This window comes from Pongo pygmaeus, chromosome 8 (genome assembly GCF_028885625.2).
Source record: "Pongo pygmaeus isolate AG05252 chromosome 8, NHGRI_mPonPyg2-v2.0_pri, whole genome shotgun sequence".
NCBI classification, from domain to species: Eukaryota; Metazoa; Chordata; class Mammalia; order Primates; family Hominidae; genus Pongo; species Pongo pygmaeus.
In genome coordinates, this window is record NC_072381.2 from 68,675,698 (window position 1) to 68,697,374 (window position 21,677).

Genomic DNA, 21,677 nt, shown 5'->3' on the forward strand with positions numbered 1-21,677 from the left:
AAAATTTCATATCTGCCTTTTTTCTTAATGGTGTCTGGGTTTTGAGGCTTGCTTAAGTAGGCTCTCTCCATCCCAAAATTATAAAAATATTTTATATTTATCCTAACTCTTTACTAGCTTAACATATTTAGCTCTTTAATTGATTTGGAATTTATCTTTATATGTTTTTGGAGGTACTCTTTTTCTCCACAAATATGCAACTGACCCAAGCCTATTTGTTGAATATCCTGTCTTTAATGATATGAAATCTTATCTTCATCATATTCTCAATTGCCATATATCCACCATTTGTGTATGTATGTATGTACGCCTGTGTTTCCTTTTTTTTTTGGAGACAGAGTCTCACTTTTGTTGCCTAGGCTGGAGTGCAGTGGCGTGATCTTGGCTCACTGCAACATCCACCACTGGGGTTCAAGCGATTCTCTGCCTCAGCCTCTGGAGTAGCTGGGACTACAGGTGCATGCCACTACGCCTGGCTAGTTTACTGTAATTTTAGTAGAGACGGGGGTTTCACTATGTTGGCCATGCTGGTCTCGAACTCCTGACCTCAAGTGATCCATCCGCCTTGGCCTCCCAAAGTGCTGGGATTACAGGTACCAGCCATTGCGCCCAGCCTGCATGTATTTATTTTTGAATATTTCTGTTCTTTTCAGTTGTTTATTTCTGGGCCAATACCATAGAGTTCTTTTGTTTGTTTTTTGAGACAGGTATCACCCAGGCTGGAGTGCAGTGGTGCAATACTGGCTCACCGCGGCTTTGACCTCCCGGGCTCAAATGATCCTTCCCCAGTAGCTGGAACTACATGTGTATGGCACCACGTGTGACTAATTTTTGTATTTTTAGTAGAGATGAGGTTTCTCCATGGCCTAGCTGGTCTGGAACTCCTGGCCTCAAGTGATCTGTCCTCCTCAGCCTTCCAAAGTGCTAGGATTACAGGTGTGAGACACTAAATCCTTTTGCTAATTATAATTTTTTCTTCTGTGTTTTTTTTTTTTTTTCCTTTCGAGACAGAGTCTTGCTCTGTCACCTAGGCTGGAGTACAGTGGCACAATCTCGGCTCAACTGTAACCTCCGCCTTCTGGGTTCAAGTGATACTTCCCTCTCAGCCTTCTGAGTAGCTGGGATTACAGGCACGCGCCACCACGTCCAGCTAATTTTTTGTATTTTTAGTAGAGACAGGGTTTCACCATGTTGACCAGGGTGGTCTCAAACTCCTGGCCTCAGGTGGTCAGCCTGTCTCAGCCTCCCAAAGTTTTGGTGTGAGCCACCACGCTCAGCCCTTTTGGGTTTTCAAGATAGTCATATTTCTAACTGTTCATGTCTTTGCCTATCTTTGTTTTGGCATATGCAATTTTTTTCTTATTTTGACATTTTAAATCTCTTTATAGTAAAAATTTCTTTTTTTTGGTGAGGGTGACAGGGTCTCAAAAAAAAAAAAAAGAGGGTGGTAGGCCGGGTGCGGTGGCTCACGCCTGTAACCCCAGCACTTTGGGAGGCCGAGGCGGGTGGATCACCTGAGGTCCGGAGTTCGAGAACAGCCTGGCCAACATGGTGAAACCCCGTCTTGACTAAAAATACAAAAATTAGCTGGGCATGGTGGTGTGCACCTGTAGTCCCAGCTACTCCGGACGCTGAGGCAGGATTGCTTGAACCCTGGAGGTGGAGGTTGCAGTGAGCCGAGATCATGCCACTGTACTCCAGCCTGCGTAACAGAGTGAGACTCCATCTCCAAAAAAAAAAAAGGCTGGAGTGCAGTGGCATGATCACCACTCACTACAGCCTCGACCTCCTGGGCTTAAGCAATCCTCCCACCTCAGCCTCCTGAGTAGCTGGGACCAGAGGCGTGCACCACCATGCTTGGCTAATTTTTTGTGTTTCTTGTAGAGATGGGGCCTCACCATGTTGCCAATGCTGGTCTCAAACTCTTGAGCTCAAGTGATTCTCCTGTCTTGGTCTCCCAAAGTGCTGAGATAACAGGTGTGTGCCACCACACCCAGCCAAATATATTCTTTTTTTTTTTTTTTTTGACACAGTGTCTCACTCTGTCTCCTGGGTTCAAGCGATTCTCCCACTTCAGCCTTCCAGATAGCTGGGACTACAGGTGTGTGCCACCATGTCCGGCTAATTTTTGTAATTTTAGTAGAGTTGGGGTTTCACCATGTTGGCCAGGCTGATCTCAAACTCCTGACCTCGAGTGATCCACCCACCTTGGCCTCCCAAAGTGCTGGGATTACAGTACAGGTGTGAGCCACTGTGCCTGGCCAGAAGTTTCTGATATAAAGCTGGCAGGAAGTCAGTGACAATTATTAAGTCTTGGAAGAAAAATTTTTAAGTTTCTCCTGAGAAGAAATTTCTGAAGAAACATCTTGTAGATAGTGTAGTTTCACAGTAAAATTTTTTTATTTTTATTTTTTTAATTTGAGGCAGAGCCTTGTTCTGTCACCCAGGCTGGAGTGCAGTGGTGTGATCTCAGCTCTCTGCAGCCTCTGCCTCCTGGGTTCAAGTGTGTGATCTCAGCTCACTGCAGCCTCCGCCTCCCGGGTTCAAGTGATTCTCATGCCTCAGCCTCCCAAGTAGCTGGGATTACAGGTGTGTGCCACCACACTTGGCTAATTTTTTCTTTCTTTTTTTTTTTTTTTTTTTGAGACAGAGTCTTGCTCTATTACCAAGGCTGGAGTGCAGTGGCATGATTTTGGCTCACTGCAACCTCCGCCTCCCAGGTTTAAGCAATTCTCCTGCCTCAGCCTCCTGAGTAGCTGGGATTACAGGCACACGCCACCACACCCAGCTAATTTTTTTTTTTTTTTTTTTTTTTTGTGACGGAGTCTCGCTCTGTAGCCAGGCTGGAGTGCAGTGGCACGATCTTGGCTCACTGCACCCTCCGCTTCCTAGGCTCAAGTGCCTCTCCTTCCTCAGCCTCCCGAGTAGCTGAGATTATAGGTGCCTGCCACCACACCCAGCTAATTTTTGTATTTTTAGTAGAGATGGGGTTTCACCATGTTGGCCAGGATGGTCTTGATCTCCTGACCTCATGATCTGCCCACCTCTGCCTCCCAAAGTGCTGGGATTACAGGCAGGAGCCACCATGTCCATCAATTTTTGTATTTTAAGTAAAGACAGGGCTTCACCATGTTGGCCAGGTTGGTCTCGAACTCCTGACCTCAAGTGATTCACCCACCTCGGCCTCCCAAAGTGCTGGGATTACAGGCGTGAGCCACAGCACCCAGCCTCGTGGTAAAGTTTATGTAGAAAAATGCATTCTCTGTGGAAACAAAACTTATTTGTGTGCCATTGTTTCATTTCTGACCCGGGCTGAGCTTTTATTTCTCTGTGCAGATCCATTTCCTTTGATGGTACATCCTGTCTTGGATGTTGACCCCAGTCAGAGCTGTATAGTGCCAAAACAAGATAAGTTCTTTGGTTCTTTTTTGCCATTTCTTTCAACTCCTTGTTTATCTTTACTCATGGTCATTGAAGATCAGAAGGGTATTTAGGAACAAATGGGAATTCTATGTGTTCCTTCAGTGTTAGGGGAACACCAGGGAGAGGCAGTATCATTTTAGTATTGGGTTTTCACCTTTCCTGATGCCCACTAGGTCTAAGGAAACATCAAGCTTATTTTACAGACTTGATATAAGAAACTTTGTAATTACCAAATTAAGCTTTAGATACCTCAGTGTTTTAGAGTACTTACTGATATCTATAATACATATTCCTAGGGCCTATGCCTTTCCATATAAATTTTACTTATTTTTGGAGACAAAGTCTCACTCTGTCCCCCTGGCTGGAGTGCAGTGCCACGATCTTGGGATCTTGGCTCACTGCAACTTCCACCTCCCAGGTTCAAGTGATCCTTCCACCTCAGCTTCCTGTGTAGCTGGGACTACAGACACGTGCTAGCATGCCCTGCTAATTTTTTATATTTTTAGTAGAGACTGGGTTTCATCACGTTGGCTAGGCTGGTCTCGAACTCCTGGGCTCAAATGATCCGCCTGCCTCGGCCTTCCAAAATGTTGGGATTACAGGCATGAGCCACCAAGCCTGGCCAAATTACTAAATATTTTTGAACCTCACTTCCCTTACCTGTGAGATTAGGATAATAATAACCTATCTGAGCAAATTAAATGAAGTGATAGATGTCAGTTCTTAGCACAGTAGCCATAATGTTATAGTGACTCTAAATTTCAGTTTTCTTTTTCCCTTCCTTGAGCTGTTTTAAGTTTTAAAAGATAGTGATTGTAAAATTACTTTGTAAGTGTATACAGTTATTTCAAATATTGTTCATGTTTGTGTTAAAAACAGTCAAACTCATTTTGGTTACGTTGGTATAAGAGGGAAACGTAGGGAAATGAGACACTGGAGAAAGTCTGAATAATTGTTTTTTGTTTTTTGTTTTTTGTTTTTTTTTGGAGATGGAATCTCGCTCTGTTGCCCAGGCTGGAGTGCGGTGGCATGAACTCGGCTCACTGCAACCTCCGCCTCCTGGGTTCAAGCGATTCTTCTGCCTCAGCCCCCGAAGCAGCTGGGACCACAGGCACGTGCCACCACGCCTGGCTAATTTTTGTATTTTTGGTAGGGACAGGGTTTCACCATATTGCCCAGGCTGGTCTCGAACTGATCACCTGCCTTGGCCTCCCAAAGTGCTGGGATTATAGGCGTGAGCCACCGTGCCTGGCCAAGTCTGAATAACTTGTTGAGCAATATCATGTGGCAGGAGCTAGGCTTAACACTTTGCACACTGCAACTCATTTAATCCTTACCACTCAATTAAGCACATTTCTTCCTCTGAAGGATTATTTCTTAGTTTTTTTTTTTTTTTTGAGACGGAGTCTTGCTCTGTCTCCCAGGCTGGGGTGCAGTGGCGTGATCTTGGCTCACTGCAACTCCGGCTTCCTGGGTTCAAGCAATTCTCGTGCCTCAGCCTCTGAAGCAGCTGGAATTACAGCGCATGCCACCATCCCTGGGAAATTTTTTGCATTTTTAGTAGATACAGTAGATACAGGGTTTTACCATGTTGGTCAGGGTGATCTTGAACTCCTGAGCTCAGGCTCTCCGTCCTCCTCCGGCTCCCAAAATGTTGGGATTACAGGCATAAGCCACCGCACCCGGCCTACTTCTTAGTTTTTAAAATTAAAGTTTTCTTATTTCCACCCTTTTGAATAATAAGCCTCAGGAATGGGGCTCTTAATAACTTAATGCAGACTTCAAACTTTGTATAGAATATGACAAATAATTAATGACTTTTTATTTCTAAGCTACCATCCTTCGTATTTGGAGACTATGTTCTTTAGGCTAAGTCTTCTTTCTGTTTATTTTTTTTTTTCTTTCTTTTTTTTTTTAAAGCAAACTCTAGGAATGATATTTACTTTTTGTGGAAACCAGGTCTCACTGTCCCGCAAGATGGAGTGCAATGGCAGGATTATGGCTCACTGCAGCCTCCACCTCCTGGACTCAAGTGATCCTCCTGAGTAGTTGGGACTACAGGTGCATGCCACCACACCTGGCTAATTTTTGTATTTTTTGTAGAGATGGGGTTTCACCATGTTGCCCAGGCTGGTCTCAAACTCCTGGGCTCAAGCTGTCCTCCTGCCTTGGCCTCCCAAAGTGCTGGGATTACAGGCATGAGCCACTGTGCCTGGTCAATATTTACTTTCTAATTCCTGCCTCTAGAAATATATTAGCTGCCCTGAATATATTAGGTTTTTCAGTTGTATGAAACTGTTCAGTTAGGCAGTTAGGAGTAATGAATTTGATGCCTATTGGCCCATTTCTTTTTTTTTTTTTTTGAGATATTGTCTCGCTCTGTCACCCAGGCTGGAGTGCAGTGGCGCGATCTCGGCTCACTGCAACCTCCGCCTCCCAGGTTCACACCATTTTCCTGCCTCAGCCTCCTGAGTAGCTGGGACTACAGATGCCCGCCACCACGCCCGGCTAATTTTTTTGTATTTTTAATAGAGACGGGGTTTCACCGTGTTAGCCAGGATGGTCTCAATCTCCTGACCTCGTGATCCACTCGCCTCGGCCTCCCAAAGTGCTGGGATTACAGGCATGAGCCACTGCGCCCGGCGCCTATTAGTCCTTTTCAACAAATATCACCAGTAAGGCTTGAATTGCTTTCTGAAATGAGAAAAGCAGCAGATTGTTTATTTGAATTTGAATTTAGAGTGTTTCTCTCTCAACACCTTATACTGATCAGGCTAAGAGATGGGCTCTCCTGTGTTGCCCAGGCTGTACTTGAACTCCTAGGCTGAAGTAATTCCTTCCCACCTCAGCCTCCTGATTGGCTGGGACTACAGGTGAGCAGCATCACGCCCCACTTTGTGTTTTGATTAATTCTCTTTATTTTTTTAAAAATTGTGGTAAAATACACACAATATTTATCATCTTAACCATTTTAAGTGTACAGTTCAGTAGTGTTGCATACATTCACATTGTTGTGAGCCAATCTTCAGCACTCTCTCATCCTTTTTTTTTTTTGAGACAGCCTCACTCTGTCGCCCAGGCTGGAGTGCAGTGGGGTGATCTCGGCTCACTGCAACCTCTGCCTCCTGTGTTCAAGGAGGCAGTGATTCTCCTACTTCACTCTCCTGAGTGGCTGGGATTACAGGACTGTACCACCACGCCTGGCTAATTTTTGTATTTTTAGTAAAGACAGGGTTTCACCATGTTGGCCAGGCTGGTCTTGAACTCCTGACATCAGGTGATCTGCCCGCCTTGGCCTCCAAAAGTGCTGGGATTACAGGTGTGCGCTACCACACCTGCCCACCCTGTTTCATCTCATAAAACTGAGACTCCAAATCCATTAAACAACCCCCCATTCCTCCTTCCCCAAAATGCCTAGCCACCACCATCCAACTTTCTGTTTCAATGAATTTGACTATTCTTCATGCCTCATATAATGGAGTCATTGGTATTTGTCCTGTTGTGACTGGCTTATTTCACTTAGTATAATGTCCTCAAGTTCATCTGTGTTGTAGCATGTGTCAGATTTTCCTTCCTTTTTAAGGCTGAATCAGTTCTATGTATGTACCACATTTTGCTTACCTGTTCTCTTAGGTGGCTCCTACCTGTTGTCTATTGTGAATAATGCTGCTATGATCATGGGTATACAATTATCTCTTTATTTATTTTTTGAGACAGAGTCTTGCTCTGTTGCCCAGGCTGGAATGCAGTGGCACAATCATGGCTCACTGCAGTCTCGATATTCTGGGCTCAAGTGATCCTTTCACCTCAGCTTCCCAAGTAGCTGGGACTACAGGCACATGCCACCACATCCAACTAATTAAAAAAAAAATTGGCTGGGCGCGGTGGCTCACACCTATAATCCCAGCACTTTGGGAGGCCAAGGTGGGCGGATCATGAGGTCAGGAGATGGAGACCATCCTGCCTAACATGGTGAAATCCCATCTCTACTAAAAATACAAAAAATTAGCCAGGCATGGTGGCGGGGGCCTGTAGTCCCAGTGAGAGGTGAAGCCAGCTGGACCTCCTGGGTGGAGTGGAGACGTGGAGAACTTTTCTGTCTAGCTAGAGGATTGTAAACACAGCAATCAGTGCTCTGTGTCTAGCTAAAGGATTGTAAATGCATCATTCAGCACTCTGTAAAAATGGACCAATCAGTACTCTGTAAAATGGACCAATCAGCAAGACATGGGCGGGGACAAATAAGGGACTAAAAGCTGGCCACCCCCGCTAGCAGCGGCAACCCACTTGGGTCACATTCCACACTGTGGAAGCTTTGTTCTTTTGCTCTTCACAATAAATCTTGCTGCTGCTCACTCTTTCGGTCTGTGCCACCTTTAAGAGCTGTAACACTCATCGCAAAGATCTGCGGCTTCATTCTTGAAGTCAGCGAGACCAAGAACCCACTGGAAGGAACCAACTCCGGACACACCAGGCTGAGGCAGGAGAATGGCGTGAATCAGGGAGGCAGAGCTTGCAGTGAGCAAAGATTGCACCACTGCACTCCAGCCTCGGCAACAGTGCGAGACTCTGTCTCAAAAAAAAAAAAAAAAATTTGTGGAGATGGAATCTCACTATGTTGCCCAGCCTTGTCTCAAACTCATGAGATCAAGCAATCCTCTTGCCTCAGCCTCCCAAAATACTGGGATTACATGTGTGAGCCAATGTGCCTGGCAAGTTATCTCTTTGAGACCATACTTTCAGTTCTTTTGGATATGTAACCAAAAGTAGAATTGCTGGATCATATGTCATTTTATTTTAATTTTGAAGAATTATCATACTATTTTTCATACTGGCTATACCATTTGACATTCTTACCAATGTGCACAAGGATACCAATTTCTCCACATTCTTGCCAACACTGTTTTTTTTGTTTTGTTTTTTTGAGATGGAGTCTCACTCTGTCACCCAGGCTGGAGTCAGTGGTGCGATCTTGGCTCACTGCAACCTCCGCCTCCTGGGTTCAAGCGATTCTTCTGCCTCAGCCTCCTGAGTAGCTGGGACTACAGGTGCGCACCACCACACACAGCTAATTTTTGTGTTTTTAGTACAGAAGGAGTTTCACCACATTGGCCAGGCTAGTCTCGAACTCCTGACCTCATGATCTGCTCCCCCCTCGTCCTTCCAAAGTGCTGGGATTACAGGCGTGAACCACTGTGCCTGGCCACCATTTTTTTAATAGTAGCCATCCTAATAAGTGTGAGGTGATATCTCACTGTGGTTTTGATTTATTTTCCCTAATGATTAGTGATCTTGAGTGTCTTTTCCTGTGTTCATTGGCCATTGGTGTATCTTCTTTGGAGAAATGTCTGTTCAAGTTCTTTATTTTTTAATTGTATTTTGTTGTTGTTGAGTTGTAGGAGTTTTTTTGTTGTTTTTGTTTTTGAGACAGGGTCTCACTCTGTCACCCAGGCTGGAGTTGAGTGGTGTGATCTCGGCTCACTGCCACCTCTGCCTCCCGGGTTCAAGTGCTTCTCCTGCCTCAGCTTTCCAAGCAGCTGGCATTACAGGTGTGCGCCACCACGCCTGATTAACTTTTTTGCATTTTTAGTACAGACAGGGCTTAATAGAGACAGGTTTAGTAGAGATGGGGTTTCGCCATGTTGGCCAAGCTGGTCAAGCTGGTCTCAAGCTCCTGGCCTCAAATGATCTGTCCGCCTTGGCCACCCAAAGTGCTGGCATTACAGGTGTGAGCCACTGCACACAGCAGGAGGTCTTTGTATATTGTGGATATTAGCCCCTTATCAGAGTAATGATTTACAAATATTTTCTCCCATCTCATGGGTTGTCCTCTCTTTTTTCCTTTGATTCACAGTTCTGTTTTTTTTAAATTTTATTATATATTTTGTAAGACATTTAAAAGAATAATACAGTAAACATCTTTATAACCACCATCCAACAAATTAAATATTAGTAAATTAGTTTGCTCCCGAGTTTCCCCTTATTGATTACAAGTCCCTCACCAAAGGTAACCACTAATGAATTTGATTTTTCTCTGACTAGTTTATACTCCTTAGACAGCCTGTTAGCATATTAGAAGCTTGTCATGACTGAAGTAAAAATACTGCAAAGGTCCTGGGGAAGGCTAATTAGGGTGGGATGAGTTTTTTCTTAGATTTTTGTGATGCTGTTGTCCAAAGCCCAGTTCAGCACCCTATCAGAGATACTTGCACATAATAGGTGTACAGAAATGTTTGTTGAATGACTATTTGGAACCCATGTACTTCTGATTGAAGATATTTTGTACCACTATTATACTATTTTCTCTTTTTCTTTTTTTTTTTTGAGACAGAGTCTTGCTCTGTCGCCCAGGCTGGAGTGCAGTGGTGCGATCTCAGCTCACTGCAACCTCCACCTCCTGAGTTCAAGCAGTTCTCCTGTCTCACTCTCCCAAGTAGCTGGGACTACAGGCACACACCACCACGCTTGGCTAATTTTTGTATTTTTATTAGAGACAGGTTTTCACCTTGGTCAGGCTGGCCTTGAACTCCTGACCTCAGGTGATCCACCCGCCTTGGCCTCCCAAAGTTCTGGGATTATAGGCATGAGCCACCTTGCCTGGCCACTATTATTCTATTTTTTTTTTTTGAATCAGAGTCTTGCTCTGTCACCCAGGCTGGAGTGCAGTGGCTCGATCTCAGCTTACTGCAAGCTCCGCCTCCCGGATTCACGCCATTATCCTGCCTCAACCTCCCGAGTAGCTGGGACTACAGGTGCCCGCCACCACGCCCAGCTAATTTTTTTATAATTTTAGTAGAGACGGGGTTCCACAGTGTTAGCCAGAATGGTCTCAATCTCCTGACCTCGTGATCTGCCCACCTCGGCCTCCCAAAGTGCAGGGATTACAGGCGTGAGCCACCGTGCCCGGCTATTATACTATTTTTTCATGAAGTGAAGTTTATGTATCTCTGTGTTAGGATTACTGTATACTTTACCAATAAAAAGACTGCTACAGCAGAATAAAGGTTTTCTTAGAGGTAGTAAAACTGAAGGCAAACCTGAGTTGGGAACATTTTAGCTCTAAATACATAGAGTACATTTAGCTGCTTTGGCTAATTTAACTTTTAGACAGGGCAAATGGAATAAGGCAGGTGTTGAGGTGCTACATTTTTGGTTCAGAAAAATGGTTGTGAGTTTTGAAAGAAGGCATGATTCTGGTAAGATCTGACTGTGGGCAAGGGGCTGTTGAAACAAACAGTGCAGTGTTTCCAGGGCAGTGGTGAAGGACTTGACCTCCATTGTAGCTGAAAATGAAGTCCTTCTCTAACAAAGCCATAGTAGCAGCAGCAGCAGCTGTTGCCACTGCCACCTGCGTTCAGTGGCTGTGTGAGGTGGCTAGACCAGGAAATGATTCCATGGCACTAGGCATGTATAAGGAAGGACTTACTTTGGCTCTGGCAAAGTGGTTGTACAGGTTGTCGGTGTCACTTTAAACATACAAAGATCTGCTTGCTGGAGGAGGGGCAGCTTCTTGAGGATCAGGTGTGCATCTGAAAGGGATGAGCTCATCCTTCTAACCAGACCTGCTCTAGACGCTGACTGAATGTTTTCCTAGTTTCAAGTCCTGCAGCTGGGAGAAGCAGGAAATGATTGACGCTTCAGGCACTTGGTGAGTAGTAAAAAAAGAAAAAAAAAAGAAAAAAGGCATTTTTGGGGAAGCTTTTGAAATGTGTGTGTGAGTATCAGGTTGAAGGTGACACACACACATTCAATCTTTCTCTAAGTTGAGGATTGCAGTAAAGTGTATGGTGGTGTTGGGGAAAGCAAAGCTTTGGTGGTTCTAACTTTATTCTATTGCTTCTTTTTGAGGTGACTTTTCATGACTTAACAATTTTGTTTCCTACACTGTCTTGACTGGTTTCATTTCTCTAGGAAATAAGAATCCCAGGAGCTCCTTTTTTATTTTCAAGGATCTTCATGAATTGTTTTGGAGCTTTTATTGATGGAACTTATCCCACATTAGAAGACTTCTGTGTTGGATTTCAGAGCTCCTATACGTGATCCTGTTTTGTTTTAATTTACCCAAACTTTCCTATTCACTTTAAGTAAGGTTCTTAAACATGAAATTGGTTTAGAAAAGAAATATCAAATATTTATTATTTATTTATTTGTAACCTTTATTTTAGGTTCCAGGGTACATGCGCAGGTTTGCTATATAGGTAAACTGCATGTTACAGGGGTTTGATGTACAAATTATTTCATCATCCAGGTAATAAGCATAGTACCTGATAGGTAGTTTTTTGAGATGTTGTTTCGCTCTTGTCACCCAGGCTGGAGTGCAGTGGCGCGATCCCGGCTCACTGCAACCTCCGCCCCCCGGGTTCAAGCGATTCTCCTGCCTCGGCCTCCTGAGTAGCTGGGATTACAGGCGACCGCCACCACATCCAGCCAATTTTTGTATTTTGGTAGAGATGGGGTTTCACCATGTTGGCCAGGCTGGTCTCGAACTCCTAACCTCAGGTGATCCGCCTGCCTCAGCCTCCCAAAGTGCTGGCATTATAGGCGTGAGCCCCTGCGCCTGGCCCCTGATAGGTAGTTTTTTGATTCTCACCCTCCTTCCACCTTCTATCCTCAAGTAGGCCCCAATGGTTTGTTATTTTGAATGGAACTTTTTATCTTGAGATAATTCTAGATTTATACAGAGTTAAAATAAATAATAATATTGACCTGATGTACCATTTACCTCATTTCCTCCAATGGCAATATCTTCCAAAATTATAGTACAATTTTACAACTGGGGTATTGATGTTGATACAGTCAAGGTACCAAATATTTTCATCACCACAGGATCTACCATGTCCTTTTATAGCTACCCCCACTTCCCTTCCACCCCTACACCTTTCTTAACTCCTGTCAACTGCTAATCAAAAAATCAATTTTTAGCAGAGAAAATTTTATGTGCAATCCTGAGAAGTTCTGTATTAAAGATCCACATGGCCTTATGAAAAGAGCCCTTGGGCCGGGCGCGGTTGCTCACAAGTGTGATCCCAGCACTTGGGAGGCCGAGGCGGGCGGATCACCTGAAGTCGGGAGTTCGAGGCAGCCTGACAAACATGGAGAAACCCCGTCTCTACTAAAAATACAAAATTAGCTGAGCATGGTGGTGCATGCCTGTAATCCCAGCAACTGGGGAGGTTGAGACAGGAGAATCGCTTGAACCCAGGAGGCAGAGGTTGCAGTGAGCCAAGATCACGCCATTGCACTCCAGCCTGGGCAAAAAGAGCGAAACTCTATCTCGAAAAAAAAAAAAAAAGCCCAAAAGTGCAATTGATTTTGGTTCATTGTAGCTCTTTACCTTGGGCAAATAATTTTAATTTCTCTGTGCTTCAGTTTCCTTATCTATAAAATGGGATATGGTATATTAACCTGTTTTGCAGGATTTTTGAGAAATTGTAAAACTCTTTCAAAAAATAAATATTATATAGATTATTATTAGCAGCAGGGATAATTGTTTTCAAACTAGAAAGTATATAGCAAGTTAAAAACTGGAAAATGTAGCCCAAGATGGTAAGAGTGAACATTTTTAAATGAATTTAAGTCTTAAGGCTGAAATGAATTACATTTCGGGGTGCTGAATTAACTGGCTGATGATCTCAGAACCACTGTCTTTGAGAAACCATAAAGACTAGAGAGAGACAAATGTCTTTATATCCAAAAAGAGGAAAGGAAAGTAGTTGGAAAACCATAGACGTGTAAAATTGTTAAATCTTGGGAAAATTCAATTATAAAGGACTAAACATGATATGGAGTATTAAGGAGAAAAAGGAGTATGGGTTGATTGATCATAACAAATTACTTCTATTTCTATTTTTGAATTTCATTACTTCTATTTAGGATTAAGAGGTTTGTGGATCAGGCGATTGTTCTACATATAGTGAGTCAAAATCCCATCAGTTTCACAGTCTTTCATGTGGCTGATAATGTAGTGATACAAATTTCATTGATTGGTTAAGTGAATGTGTCAGACATCGAATAACTGTATCCACTGATCATCTTGATTTTACCAGGAAGATCCTGGTAGATTATTCTTATTTTTTCAATGGGCAGTCAATCTGCATGGGTTATTTTATTTTTTTTGAGACGGAGTCTTGCTCTGTTGCCCAGGCTGGAGTGCAGTGGCATGATCTCGGCTCACTGCAACCTCCCCCTCCTGGGTTCCAATGATTCTCCTGCCTCAACCTCCCAACCAGCTGGGACTACAGGCACGTGCCACCAAACCCAGCTAATTTGTTTGTTTGAGACGGAGTCTCTCTCTGTCGCCAGGCTGGAGTGCAGTGGCGCTCTGTTGGCTCACTGCAACCTCTGTCTCCTGGGTTCAAGCGATTCTCCTGCCTCAGCCTCCCGAGTAGCTGGGACTACAGATGCATGCTGCCACGCCCAGCTATTTTTTTTTTGTATTTTTAGTAGAGATGCGGTTTCACCATGTTGGCCAGGCTGGTCTCGATCTCCTGACCTCGTGATCCACCAGCCTCGGCCTCCCAAAGTGCTGGGATTACAGGTGTGAGCCACTGTGCCTGACCAATTTTTGTATTTTTAGTAGAGATCGGGTTTCACCATATTGTCCAGGCTGGTCTTGAACTCCTGACCTTGTTGTGATCGGCCTTCTCGGCCTCCCAAAGTGCTGGGAGTACAGGCGTGAGCCATTGTGCCCGGCCAAAATTTTAATTTTGATGAAGTCCAATTTATGTATTTTTTTCTTTTGTCACTTGTGTGATGTCTTTGCCTAACCCAGGGTCATGAAGATTTATGTCTATGTTTTCTTCTAAAGGTTTTATAGTTTGAGCTCATCCATTTAAGTTTTTGATCCATTTTGAATTAATTTTTGCATATGGTGTGAGATAGGAGTCCAACTTTTTCTCTTGCATGTGGGGGATATTCAGTTATTCCAACACTGTTTATTAAAAGACTACAGTAGTTTCTCCTTATCCATGAAGGATATGTTGCAAGACCTCCAGTGGATGCCTGGAACCATGAATAGTACTGAACCTGACAGCTGTTAATTGGAACATAATTCTGTTCATTTCTTCCACCCACAAATTTAATGCCTTTTCCAACCTTTTTTTTTTTTTTTTTTGAGATGGAGTCTTGCTCTGTTGCCCAGGCTGGAGTGCAGTGGTATGATCTCGGCTCACTGCAACCTCTGCCTCGGGGGATTCAAGTGATTCTCCTGCCTCAGCCTTGCAAGTAGCTGGGATTACGGGTACCCACAACCATGCCCAGCTAATTTTATATATTTAGTAGAGACAGGGTTTCACCAAGTTGGCCAGGCTGCTCTTGAACTCCTAACCTCAGGTGATCCGCCCGCCTTGGCCTCCCAAAGTGTTGGGATTACAGGAGTGAGCCACCACACCTGGCTGCCTTTTCCATCTTAACTAAGCACTTATGTAACCACTGAACGGGTTCATTCTGCCCGTTGCCCCCATACAGCTGATTTATCAAGACAGGAGAATAGCAATGGAGAAAGAGTTTAATTCACATAGAGCTGGCTGCACAGGAGACCAGAGTTTAATTATTACTCAAATCAGTCTCCCAGAATATTCCAGGATTGGGGTTTTTAAGGCTACTTTGGTGGGTAGAGGGCCAGAGAGTGGGGAGTGTTGATTGCTTAGGTCAGCAATGAAATCACAGGGAGTCAAAGCTGTCCTTTTACACTGAGTCAGTTCCTGGGTAGGACCACAAGACCAGATGAGACAGTTTATTGATCTGGATGGTGCCAGGTGATCCATTGAGTTCAGGGTTTGAAAAATATCTTGAGCACCAATCTTAGGTTTTACATTAGTGATGTTATCCCTAGGAGCAGTTAGGGAGGTGTAGAACCTTGGGGCCTTTAGCTGCATGATTCCTAAAGCATAATTTCTAATCTTGTAGCAATTTGTTAGTCCTGCAAAGGCAGTCTAGTCCCCAGGCAAGAAGAGGGTTCTGGGAAAGGGCTGTGTTTTTGTCTTTGTTTCAAAGTTAAACTATAAACTAAGTTCCTCCCAAAGTTAGTTCGCCTTATGTCCAGGAATGAACAAGGACAGCTTGGAAGTTAGAAGCAAAAGGGAGTCAAGTAAGTCAGATCTCTTTCACCGTAATAATTTTCTGTTATAATTTTTGCAAAGGTGGTTTCACTTACCATGAACTATGGCCATGACTTTTTGCAGTTTGAGGTATGACAGTAAAACTAGCATGAATTTCCCTTCCTTCTTCACAATTTCATGCATAGATTTGTTCTTATGGTAGACCTTAGCAGCTTTAGTGTATGATTCTTTTTCTTTCCTTATTAAGTCGATAACTTTCACTTTTTCACTTAAAGGAAGCACCTTATGGCTTCTCTATGGCCTGTTAAATTGCCACTATCACTACTCTTGCATTTGGGAATATTATTAAGTAAAATAAAGTTACTTGAACATAAACACTGAGAGACCCTTTATTCTTTTTTTTTTTTTTTTTTTTTGAGACAGGATCTCACTCTGTCCAACTCAGACTGGAGTGCGATGGCCTGATCTCAGCTCACTGCAACCTCCACCTCCCAGGCTCAAGTGATTCTCCTGCCTCAGCCTCCTGAGTAGCTGGGATTACAGGCGCGTACCACTACTGCCTGGCTAATTTGTTTTTGTTTTTGTTTTTGTTTTTTTTTTTTTTGAGACAGTCTCACTCTGTCGCCCAGGCTGGCGTGCAGTGGCGCGATCTTGGCTCACTGCAAGCTCCGCCTCTCGAGTTCACGCCATTCTCCTGACTCAGCCTCCCGAGTAGCTGGGACTACAGGAGCCCTCCACTACGCCTGGCTAATTTTTTTGTATTTTTAGTAGAGACGGGGTTTCACTGTATTAGCCAGGATGGTCTCGATTTCCTGACCTTGTGATCTACCCGCCTCGGCCTCCCAAAGTGCTGGGATTACAGATGTGAGCCACCGTGCCTGGCCTAATTTTTGTATTTTTAGTAGAGATGGGGTTTCACCATGTTGGTCAGGCTGGTCTTGAACTCCTGACCTCAAATGATCTGCCCGCCTTGGCCTCCCAAAGTGATGGGATTACAGGCATGAGCCACCACACCCAGCCTGTTTTTTTGTGTTTTTTTTTTTTTTTTTTGAGATGGAGTCTTGGCTCTGTTGCCCAGGCTGGAGTGCAGTGGCACCATCTCAGCTCACTGCAACCTCCGCCTCCTGGGTTCAAGCAATTCTCCTGCCTCAACCTCCTGAGTAGCTGGGATTACAGGCGCACGCCACCATGCCCAGCTAATTGTTGTATTTTTAGTCAAGACGGGTTTTTCACCATGTTGGCCAGGCTGGTCTCAAAATCCTAACCTCAAGAGATCTGCCTGCCTTGGCTTCCCAAAGTGCCGGGATTACAGGCGTGAGCCACCGCGCCTGGCTGATTACTTTCTGTAAGACTAGCATTTAGGTAATTCTGTGGTATGCTTGAGAGGGGTTTTCATACTCTTCTTGCTTTCTAGGAGCTTTAAGTCCAGTCCAAGACTTAAAAACCCTTGTTCTACAGACAGGGTGGTTAATGTTCATAATGACATAATGCTATTTGATATAATTTTTAGAATTATGCAAGATATAGTTAAATAAATGAATTTAAACAATAATGATGCTATAACATTAGAAGCCCAAATGTGTGGCCCCTATCTCCCTTTCTTCTTTCTTTAGAGTCCATTTGTGTGAGAAATACAGAGATTTCTTGGATGATTTTGCTGCTCAGGTCTGTGATTAACAGCCGAAGTTTCTCCAAAATGTATTCTTTGGATCAGTTTTTTTCTTTTCCCTCTACCCTTTCTGCAATATTCCTCTTCTCAGTAATGCGTACTTGAGTGAAACAACCAGCTCTTTAAGGTACACGTGCTCTGCCAACATTGTGAATAAATCTCAGAATAAAAACTAGAGTCACCTGTGATTGCACAGGGATTGCACCTGTGACTAGCCACTGCACTCTAGCCTGGGCAACATAGTGAGACTCTGTCTTTAAAAGAAAACACCAGTGAGGCTTGGTGGCTCACGCCTGTAATCCCAGCACTTTGGGAGGCTGAGGTGGGTGGATCACCTGAGGTCAGTGGATCACCTGAGGTCAGGAGTTCGAGACCAGCCTCGCCAACATGGTGAAACCCTGTCTTGACTAAAAATACAAAAATTAGCCAGGTGTGGTGGCGTGCACCTGTAATCCCAGCTACTCAGGAGGCTGAGGTAGGAGAATCACTTGAACCCGGGAGGCAGAGATTGCAGTGAGCTGAGATTATGGCACTATACTCCAGCCTGGGTGACAGAGTGAGACTCTGTCTTCAAACAAAACCAAGATTAAAAAAAAAAGTTAAAAAAAAAACTCCACTAGACTCAAATTAGTTATGTAGTTTTCCCTGTTTTTTATCTACTTTATGGTATATTCTTCCTTACAACCTAGAGTCAAAGGCTAGAATATTTTCTCTTAGGTTCCTTATTAGCTAAGATCAAATCCGTCTCTAATTTTTGTTTGCTAGAACTCCAGTTTAACAGCTCTGAATTAAGCTTCCCCTCTCCCCAGGATCAAATGCTAAAGGCTTTCACTTGATATGAAGCAGTCTCTTCCCCACCCCTCCCCACCCCAATCCTCCAGTTTATTTAAAAGTCTCAGCCTAGGTAACATACTAAGACCCTGTCTCCAAAAATCTTTAAAAAATTGGCTGGGTCTGGTTGTACACACCTGAAGTCCCAGCTACTCGGGAGGCTGAGGGTAGAAGATTGCATGAACCCAGGAATTTGAGGGTGCAGTGAGCTGTGATCACAGCACTGCATCCAGCCTGGGCAACAGAGGAAGAACCTGTCTCTTAAAAAATAAAAAGTTCCCAAATTTTGTCACTACATTCTAAAATCTAGAGTCTTTTATTGGCCGGGCACAGTGGCTCACACCTGTAATCCTAGCACATTGAGTGGCTGAGTCAGGTGGATCACTTGAGGTCAGGAGTTCGAGACCAGCCTGGCCAACATGGCGAAGCCCCATCTCTACTAAAAATACAAAAACTAGCTGAGTGTAGTGGCACCTACCTGTAATCCCAGCTACTGAAGAGGCTGAGGCAGGAGAATCACTTGAACCTGGGAAGGGGAGGTTGCAGTGAACCGAGATCGTGTCACTGCACTCCAGCCTGGGTGGCAGAGCAAGACTCGGACTCAAAAAAAAAAAAAAAAAAGAGTCTTTTATTTTCCAATCCCGTGTTCCTACTGTGGAGCCACTCAGTTCCTGCCTTTACTGCCGACATCAGCATTATCATTAGCATCTCAGAAATAAAAGACAACAATGATGGTTTGACTTTGGGGTTACTCCAGAGGGAATTATTTTGGTTTTTCTTAGAGAAATCCTCTGTTTCTCTTTTATGACTTTTAAGAGAAGCAAAATGTTCTTTCATTACATTGAACATTCTGTTGTACCTTACTCTATTTGCTAGTAGAAACCAATAACGAAAAGTTATGGAATGTGACCAAATAGGACTTTTCAGCCTGTGCTTTTCCATTACCCTCCCCACTACCCTCCAAGGATTTTTCTTGATTGATTTACTCAAATCCTAAATATTGTTTCTCCCTGTTAATAATATTTATATTTTTTCAGAGACCTTTGTCTATTCTGGTCTAAGGTGGACCTATTGTGGTGTTACATATTCCCTGCAAAGTACTTGAAAAATACGACTTGTTAAGTTTTGTTGAAGCACAGTTTTACAAAGTACTGTTGTAACTAGTCGTCCAACTTTAGAATACCTGAACATTTAAACTAAAACCCTATTTAAAAAAATAATAAACTGAAACCCTATATATCACTCTCCCTCTTGACGTAGTTAGCAATCATGTACCCAAAACCTTTTCTTTCTATTTTTTCTTTTCCTTTTGTTTTTGAGACAGGGTCTTGCTCTGTGGCCCAGGCTGGAGTGCAGCGACACAATCACTGCTCACTGGGGCCTTGACCTCCCGGGCTCAAGGGATCCTCTCATCTCAGCCTGGAGTAGCTGGGACCAGAGAGGTGCATGCCACCACACTAGGCTAATTAAAAACTTTTTCTTTTCTTTCTATTTTTTTTTTTTTTTTTTTGTAGAGAAGGGGCCTCCCTGTGTTGCCCAGGCTGGTCTTGAACTCCTGGGCTCAAATGATCCTCCCGCATTGGCCTCCCAAAATGCTGGGATTACAGGCGTGAGCCCCTGCACCCGGCCTATAAAACCTTTTCTACATGCAATTCGACACTAACCTAACAAAAACTTGTAGTTACCCAATTTATTTTGAATGGAGAAGCCCAGTGGTTGATACAGGGTTCTCTTTCTATTTGGCACAGAACCTCTTTTGCAGTCTTGAAGAGGGAATAAGAAATGTCTGAAAATAACTTATGCAAGGCAGAATGTGAGTATCATAGCAGAGTTTTATGGGAGGTGTTTTCTGAGGGGCCTCTGGAGAGATTACAATCTATTAGAGTGAGATTTCCCTGTGGATCACTTCCCTTACCTGGATGAGACATGAAAAGTAATGTTGTCTAGTTGTAATCAGGGTTGAAGCTCTGTAACTCTGTCCCGGTACTCTAGTTTTATTTGATTAGTTTCGCGATGAATATATACCTATATTTTAATGACTTGATTGAAGAGCTTGGTCTTGATGTTTGTATGTCTTTATTTGCAGTCAGCACTTATCAGTAGAAATTTTGTGTTTCACACTTTGAAATGGCATTACTACCTCCTCCTCCACCTAGCACCACTAGGAGACCTGAGTTAGAATGCTAATGGTTAACAAGAAAAGCAACAGTATCTTTTTTTTATTTTTTTTTTTGTGGCACTTTCCTTGTGGCCAAAGGACTACTTCAATTTAATATACTGTATTGTTAAAATGTAAGAGCTTAATTAGTTTTGGACATTGCCCATGTTTGTTAAATTTTACCAATAAATCTTAATTACATCTTTTTTTTAGTCAACTCATATATTTTCTCTCAACCTATAGAAACACAACAGACCTTCATATTTGGCAAGGATTCTACTGATGAGTTTTTTCCATCAGTATGCTTATAAAACCACCTCTTTCAATCAAACTGTTTTATAACCTCAGGTAATACATAGAAGGGTGTGTGTTGGTCCTCTGGGGCCTTTGTGCCCTGCCTGCAAATGCAAGTTCTCGGTTGACTGATCACATGTTTGGGGATGGGACTCTGCCTGCTGTTTGTTCTTGGTGATATAACTAGGTCTCTTCCCCGAGAGAGGGGTGGAGATCTTTCCCTGTTGTGGACTTTGGGGTTGAGAACCTTTAGATCCCAAGCATTTTAAAATTGATTCAGTAGATTCCAATGGCTCAGTTTAAATAATAATTTTCTTTAATAGTGTGGCTCGTTTAAGACAGTTGGAGGAGTTTTGCCTATTAAAATGATTTGATTTAATTTAAGCCCAGTTTGGAATTCTGAATTAGGGATTCCAACAATAACATTGTTTTGATTATTCTGTAAACAACTACAAAAATGTGTCTTCTCGTGCTCCTTTTGACTGCAGTGCAAAGGACTTTTTTTGTGGGGGACTGGCCCTTCTTTGGAAGCAGCAGCCACCCTGCAAACCTTATTGTTTGATGACCTTTGTCATCAGGAATGCCCCAGGAAACAGCTTCATAATTGTTTTTCTTAAGCCTCAGGTGAAGTTTGTGATAACGTCCTGTCAAGTTACTTTTGGTTACTTTCTTAAGTTTACTTTGTTTTTAATTGGAAGCTCCACCTTTTTAACTTTGTCATGAATTGTCAGTGCTGAGTTCCTGGTAGTTGGTAAAAAGAATTGTCTTCTCTCTGATATCCTGTTCTGGGGGAAGTCCTTGTGGTTTAGATTCACAGTTTCTCATTGTTGCTAGCTACAGTTGTCTCCTCCCTCCTAGCCTTCCCTCCCCACAGCTCTAGCTATTCCCTTATCCCTCCCCATTCTTGTATCACTTGCCCCACAGATACCCTCGTGATTAGAGGTCTTTTGCTGGAGGTTGACTGTGCTGTCTGGTAAGTATTGTAGTTGTTGTGGTAAAAACAGATAGAAGATTGCAGGAACCGGTTAGTTTTTGTGAAGTTTTCTTTCTTTTAAAAAAAATATTCCCAAGCACTGATTAATAAGCTATTTCTTTTAATAGCAGTAGTTTAAACTTTGAAATTGAGATTTTGGGACTCTCTCAACTTTCAAGAGGCATCTTTCAAGCTGTTGTTTCTGCTCTTTCCCCCTCCTCTCTGTTTCAATTATTAGATTTTGGAGATTTCATATTTTTTTCAAAAAAA

General features: G+C 43.3%; 1 protein-coding gene across 31 annotated transcripts in view; it reads left to right on the plus strand.

Annotated features, from left to right (window-relative positions):
- USP54 (ubiquitin specific peptidase 54) overlaps positions 1-21,677 on the plus strand; it is a 127,224-nt gene that overhangs the window by 12,000 nt on the left and 93,547 nt on the right. For 12 of the 31 annotated variants that reach the window (XM_063670470.1, XM_063670472.1, XM_063670478.1 and 9 more), the window contains exon 1: positions 19,499-21,407. The exons of 16 other annotated variants lie outside the window; for them this stretch is intronic. The gene's annotated coding sequence lies outside the window, so the exon portion shown is untranslated. Of the gene's footprint in view, positions 1-7,748; positions 11,072-19,498; positions 21,408-21,677 lie in introns of those variants that run through there. 3 more of the 31 variants (XM_054503753.1, XM_054503757.1, XM_063670473.1) reach the window with 2 other exon arrangements.